The following is a 7,403-nucleotide window of genomic DNA, read 5'->3' on the forward strand; positions in this document are numbered from 1 at the left end:
ACCACTAGGCTACCCTGCCGCCCCTACACTCTAACCACTAGGCTACCCTGCCGCCCCTACACTCTAACCACTAGGCTACCCTGCCGCCCCTACACTCTAACCACTAGGCTACGCTGCCGCCCCTACACTCTAACCACTAGGCTACCCTGCCGCCCTACACTCTAACCACTAGGCTACCCTGCCGCCTCTACACTCTAACCACTAGGCTACCCTGCCGCCCCTACACTCTAACCACTAGGCTACCCCTGCCGCCCCTACACTCTAACCACTAGGCTACGCTGCCGCCCTACACTCTAACCACTAGGCTACCCTGCCGCCCCTACACTCTAACCACTAGGCTACCCTGCCGCCCCTACACTCTAACCACTAGGCTACGCTGCCGCCCCTACACTCTAACCACTAGGCTACGCTGCCGCCCCTACACTCTAACCACTAGGCTACCCTGCCGCCCCTACACTCTAACCACTAGGCTACCCTGCCGCCCCTACACTCTAACCACTAGGCTACGCTGCCGCCCCTACACTCTAACCACTAGGCTACGCTGCCACCCCTACACTCTAACCACTAGGCTACGCTGCCGCCCCTACACTCTAACCACTAGGCTACCCTGCCACCCCTACACTCTAACCACTAGGCTACTCTGCCACCCCTACACTCTAACCACTAGGCTACCCTGCCGCCCCTACACTCTAACCACTAGGCTACCCTGCCACCCCTACACTCTAACCACTAGGCTACGCTGCCGCCCCTACACTCTAACCACTAGGCTACCCTGCCGCCCCTACACTCTAACCACTAGGCTACCCTGCCGCCCTACACTCTAACCACTAGGCTACGCTGCCGCCCCTACACTCTAACCACTAGGCTACCCTGCCGCCCCTACACTCTAACCACTAGGCTACGCTGCCGCCCCTACACTCTAACCACTAGGCTACCCTGCCGCCCCTACACTCTAACCACTAGGCTACCCTGCCGCCCCTACACTCTAACCACTAGGCTACGCTGCCGCCCCTACACTCTAACCACTAGGCTACCCTGCCGCCCCTACACTCTAACCACTAGGCTACCCTGCCGCCCCTACACTCTAACCACTAGGCTACCCTGCCGCCCCTACACTCTAACCACTAGGCTACGCTGCCGCCCTACACTCTAACCACTAGGCTACCCTGCCGCCCCTACACTCTAACCACTAGGCTACGCTGCCGCCTCTACACTCTAACCACTAGGCTACCCTGCCGCCCCTACACTCTAACCACTAGGCTACGCTGCCGCCTCTACACTCTAACCACTAGGCTACCCTGCCGCCCCTACACTCTAACCACTAGGCTACGCTGCCGCCCCTACACTCTAACCACTAGGCTACTCTGCCGCCTCTACACTCTAACCACTAGGCTACCCTGCCGCCCCTACACTCTAACCACTAGGCTACCCTGCCGCCCCTACACTCTAACCACTAGGCTACCCTGCCGCCCCTACACTCTAACCACTAGGCTACCCTGCCGCCCCTACACTCTAACCACTAGGCTACCCTGCCGCCCCTACACTCTAACCACTAGGCTACGCTGCCGCCCCTACACTCTAACCACTAGGCTACCCTGCCGCCCCTACACTCTAACCACTAGGCTACGCTGCCGCCCCTACACTCTAACCACTAGGCTACGCTGCCGCCCCTACACTCTAACCACTAGGCTATGCTGCCGCCCCTACACTCTAACCACTAGGCTACGCTGCCACCCCTACACTCTAACCACTAGGCTACCCTGCCCCCTCTACACTCTAACCACTAGGCTACCCCCTGCCGCCCTACACTCTAACCACTAGGCTACCCTGCCACCCCTACACTCTAACCACTAGGCTACCCTGCCGCTACACTCTAACCACTAGGCTACGCTGCCGCCCTACACTCTAACCACTAGGCTACCCTGCCGCCCTACACTCTAACCACTAGGCTACCCTGCCCCCTACACTCTAACCACTAGGCTACCTGCCGCCCTACACTCTAACCACTAGGCTACCTGCCGCCCCTACACTCTAACCACTAGGCTACCCTGCCGCCCTACACTCTAACCACTAGGCTACCCTGCCGCCCCTACACTCTAACCACTAGGCTACCCTGCCGCCCCTACACTCTAACCACTAGGCTACCCTGCCGCCCCTACACTCTAACCACTAGGCTACCCTGCCGCCCCTACACTCTAACCACTAGGCTATGCTGCCGCCCCTACACTCTAACCACTAGGCTACCCTGCCGCCCTACACTCTAACCACTAGGCTACGCTGCCGCCCCTACACTCTAACCACTAGGCTACCCTGCCGCCCCTACACTCTAACCACTAGGCTACCCTGCCGCCCCTACACTCTAACCACTAGGCTACCCTGCCGCCCCTACACTCTAACCACTAGGCTACCCTGCCGCCTCTACACTCTAACCACTAGGCTACCCTGCCGCCTCTACACTCTAACCACTAGGCTACGCTGCCCCCCCTACACTCTAACCACTAGGCTACCTGCCCCCTCTACACTCTAACCACTAGGCTACCCTGCCGCCCTACACTCTAACCACTAGGCTACCCTGCCACCTCTACACTCTAACCACTAGGCTACCCTGCCGCCCCTACACTCTAACCACTAGGCTACCCTGCCACCTCTACACTCTAACCACTAGGCTACCCTGCCGCCTCCACACTCTAACCACTAGGCTACCCTGCCGCCTCCACACTCTAACCACTAGGCTACCCTGCCGCCCCTACACTCTAACCACTAGGCTACCCTGCCGCCCCTACACTCTAACCACTAGGCTACGCTGCCGCCCCTACACTCTAACCACTAGGCTACCCTGCCGCCCCTACACTCTAACCACTAGGCTACCCTGCCGCCCCTACACTCTAACCACTAGGCTACCCTGCCGCCCCTACACTCTAACCACTAGGCTACCCTGCCGCCCTACACTCTAACCACTAGGCTACCCTGCCGCCCCTACACTCTAACCACTAGGCTACCCTGCCGCCCCTACACTCTAACCACTAGGCTACCCTGCCGCCTCTACACTCTAACCACTAGGCTACCCTGCCGCCCCTACACTCTAACCACTAGGCTACCCTGCCGCCCCTACACTCTAACCACTAGGCTACCCTGCCGCCCTACACTCTAACCACTAGGCTACGCTGCCACCCCTACACTCTAACCACTAGGCTACCCTGCCGCCCCTACACTCTAACCACTAGGCTACCCTGCCGCCCCTACACTCTAACCACTAGGCTACGCTGCCGCCCCTACACTCTAACCACTAGGCTACCTGCCGCCCCTACACTCTAACCACTAGGCTACCCTGCCGCCCTACACTCTAACCACTAGGCTACCCTGCCACCTCTACACTCTAACCACTAGGCTACCCTGCCGCCCCTACACTCTAACCACTAGGCTACCCTGCCGCCCTACACTCTAACCACTAGGCTACCCTGCCACCCCTACACTCTAACCACTAGGCTACCCTGCCGCCCTACACTCTAACCACTAGGCTACGCTGCCACCCCTACACTCTAACCACTAGGCTACCCTGCCGCCCCTACACTCTAACCACTAGGCTACCCTGCCGCCCTCTACACTCTAACCACTAGGCTACCCTGCCGCCTCTACACTCTAACCACTAGGCTACCCTGCCACCTCTACACTCTAACCACTAGGCTACGCTGCCGCCCCTACACTCTAACCACTAGGCTACCCTGCCGCCCCTACACTCTAACCACTAGGCTACCCTGCCGCCTCTACACTCTAACCACTCTAGGCTACCCTGCCGCCTCTACACTCTAACCACTAGGCTACCCTGCCCCTACACTCTAACCACTAGGCTACCTGCCGCCCCTACACTCTAACCACTAGGCTACCCTGCCCCCTACACTCTAACCACTAGGCTACCCTGCCCCTACACTCTAACCACTAGGCTACCCTGCCGCCTCTACACTCTAACCACTAGGCTACCCTGCCGCCCCTACACTCTAACCACTAGGCTACCCTGCCACCTCTACACTCTAACCACTAGGCTACCCTGCCGCCTCTACACTCTAACCACTAGGCTACCCTGCCACCTCTACACTCTAACCACTAGGCTACGCTGCCACCTCTACACTCTAACCACTAGGCTACCCTGCCGCTCTACACTCTAACCACTAGGCTACGCTGCCGCCTCTACACTCTAACCACTAGGCTACCCTGCCGCCCCTACACTCTAACCACTAGGCTACCCTGCCGCCCCTACACTCTAACCACTAGGCTACCCTGCCCCCCTACACTCTAACCACTAGGCTACCCTGCCACCCCTACACTCTAACCACTAGGCTACCCTGCCGCCTCTACACTCTAACCACTAGGCCCTACACTCTAACCACTAGGCTACCTGCCGCCTACACTCTAACCACTAGGCTACCCTGCCGCCCTACACTCTAACCACTAGGCTACCCTGCCGCCTCTACACTCTAACCACTAGGCTACCCTGCCGCCCCCTACACTCTAACCACTAGGCTACCCTGCCGCCCCTACACTCTAACCACTAGGCTACGCTGCCGCCCCTACACTCTAACCACTAGGCTACCCTGCCGCCCCTACACTCTAACCACTAGGCTACCCTGCCGCCCCTACACTCTAACCACTAGGCTACCCTGCCGCCCCTACACTCTAACCACTAGGCTACCCTGCCGCCCCTACACTCTAACCACTAGGCTACGCTGCCGCCCCTACACTCTAACCACTAGGCTACCCTGCCGCCCCTACACTCTAACCACTAGGCTACGCTGCCGCCTCTACACTCTAACCACTAGGCTACCCTGCCGCCCCTACACTCTAACCACTAGGCTACGCTGCCGCCCCTACACTCTAACCACTAGGCTACCCTGCCGCCCCTACACTCTAACCACTAGGCTACGCTGCCGCCTCTACACTCTAACCACTAGGCTACCCTGCCGCCCCTACACTCTAACCACTAGGCTACGCTGCCGCCTCTACACTCTAACCACTAGGCTACCCTGCCGCCCCTACACTCTAACCACTAGGCTACGCTGCCGCCCCTACACTCTAACCACTAGGCTACTCTGCCGCCTCTACACTCTAACCACTAGGCTACCCTGCCGCCCCTACACTCTAACCACTAGGCTACCCTGCCGCCCTACACTCTAACCACTAGGCTACCCTGCCACCCCTACACTCTAACCACTAGGCTACCCTGCCGCCCCTACACTCTAACCACTAGGCTACCCTGCCGCCCCTACACTCTAACCACTAGGCTACGCTGCCGCCCCTACACTCTAACCACTAGGCTACCCTGCCGCCCCTACACTCTAACCACTAGGCTACGCTGCCGCCCCTACACTCTAACCACTAGGCTATGCTGCCGCCCCTACACTCTAACCACTAGGCTATGCTGCCGCCCCTACACTCTAACCACTAGGCTACGCTGCCACCCCTACACTCTAACCACTAGGCTACCCTGCCGCCTCTACACTCTAACCACTAGGCTACCCTGCCGCCTCTACACTCTAACCACTAGGCTACGCTGCCACCCCTACACTCTAACCACTAGGCTACCTGCCCCCTCTACACTCTAACCACTAGGCTACCCTGCCGCCCCTACACTCTAACCACTAGGCTACCCTGCCACCTCTACACTCTAACCACTAGGCTACCCTGCCGCCCCTACACTCTAACCACTAGGCTACCCTGCCACCCCTACACTCTAACCACTAGGCTACCCTGCCGCCCCTACACTCTAACCACTAGGCTACCCTGCCACCTCTACACTCTAACCACTAGGCTACCCTGCCACCTCTACACTCTAACCACTAGGCTACCCTGCCGCCTCCACACTCTAACCACTAGGCTACCCTGCCACCTCTACACTCTAACCACTAGGCTACCCTGCCACCTCTACACTCTAACCACTAGGCTACCCTGCCGCCTCTACACTCTAACCACTAGGCTACCCTGCCGCCTCCACACTCTAACCACTAGGCTACGCTGCCACCCCATGCATTGTGACAGGTTACTTTACAAAGCAAACCATATGTTTTGTCTCCTCTGGCTATAGAAGGTTGTAGCTCAGTCTCTGAACGTCAAAGAAACTAAACAATTATGTTTTTTAATTATGTTTTTAAACATAAACTTTATTCAACTAGGCAAGTCAGTTAAGAACAACAAATAATTTACAATAAGGGCCTACCCCCGGCAACGTTGGGCCAATCGTGCACCGCCCTATGGGACTCCCAATCACAGACGGATGTTTTATTTATTTTTTATTTTATTTCACCAGGTAGGCAAGTTGAGAACAAGTTCTCATTTACAATTGCGACCTGGCCAAGATAAAGCAAAGCAGTTCGACAGATACAACGACACAGAGAACAGCCTGGATTCGAACCAGGTATTGTAGTGACGCACTTTGCACTTAGATGCAGTGCCTTAGACCGTAGCGCCACTCTGGAGCCCCGATGGAGTCATGTCGGAGTCACGGCTTGTTTTATAAGTCACTGACCGAAGCGCTGTTATGGATCACGTCATATAATCAGATCTGTTTTATTTTCTTCTAAATCTAAAGCTCACAGGTACTTGTTGCAGCAAATGTTTTATTTATTTTTAGTTAACCTTTATTTAACCAGGTAGGCCAGTTGAGAACACGTTCTCATTTACAACTGCGACCTGGCCAAGATAAAGCAAAGCAGTGTAACACAAACAACACAGAGTTACACATAAACAAACGTACAGTCAATAACACAATAGAAAAATCTATGTACAGTGTGTAAATGTAGAAGAGTGGGGAGGTAAGGCAATAAATAGGCCATAGAGGCAAAATAATGACAATTTAGCATAAACACTGGAATGATAGATGTGCAGATGAGGATGTGCAAGTAGAGATACTGGGGTGCAAAAGAGCAAGAGGATAAATAACAGTATGGGGATGAGGTAGTTGGGTCAGCTATTTACAGATTGGCTGTGTACAGGTACAGTGATCGGTAAGCTGCTCTGACAGCTGATGCTTAAAGTTAGAGAGGGAGATATGAGACTCCAGCTTCAGTGATTTTTGCAATTCGTTCCCGTCATTGGCAGCAGAGAACTGGAAGGAAAAGCGGCCAAAGGAAGAATTGGCTTTGGGGATGACCAGTGAAATATACTTGCTGGAGCGTGTGCTACGGGTGGGGTGTTGCTATGGTGACCAGTGAGCTGAGATAAGGCGGGGCTTTACCTAGCAAAGACTTATAGATGACCTGGAACCAGTGGGTTTGTGGACGAATATGTAGTGAGGGCATACATGAACGAGAGCATACAGGTCGCAGCGGTGGGTAGTATATGGGGCTTTGGTGACAAAACGGATGGCACTGTGATAGACTACATCCAGTTTGCTGAGTAGTTGGAGGCTATTT

Source organism: Oncorhynchus keta, chromosome 18 (assembly GCF_023373465.1).
Source record: "Oncorhynchus keta strain PuntledgeMale-10-30-2019 chromosome 18, Oket_V2, whole genome shotgun sequence".
Taxonomy (NCBI): domain Eukaryota; kingdom Metazoa; phylum Chordata; class Actinopteri; order Salmoniformes; family Salmonidae; genus Oncorhynchus; species Oncorhynchus keta.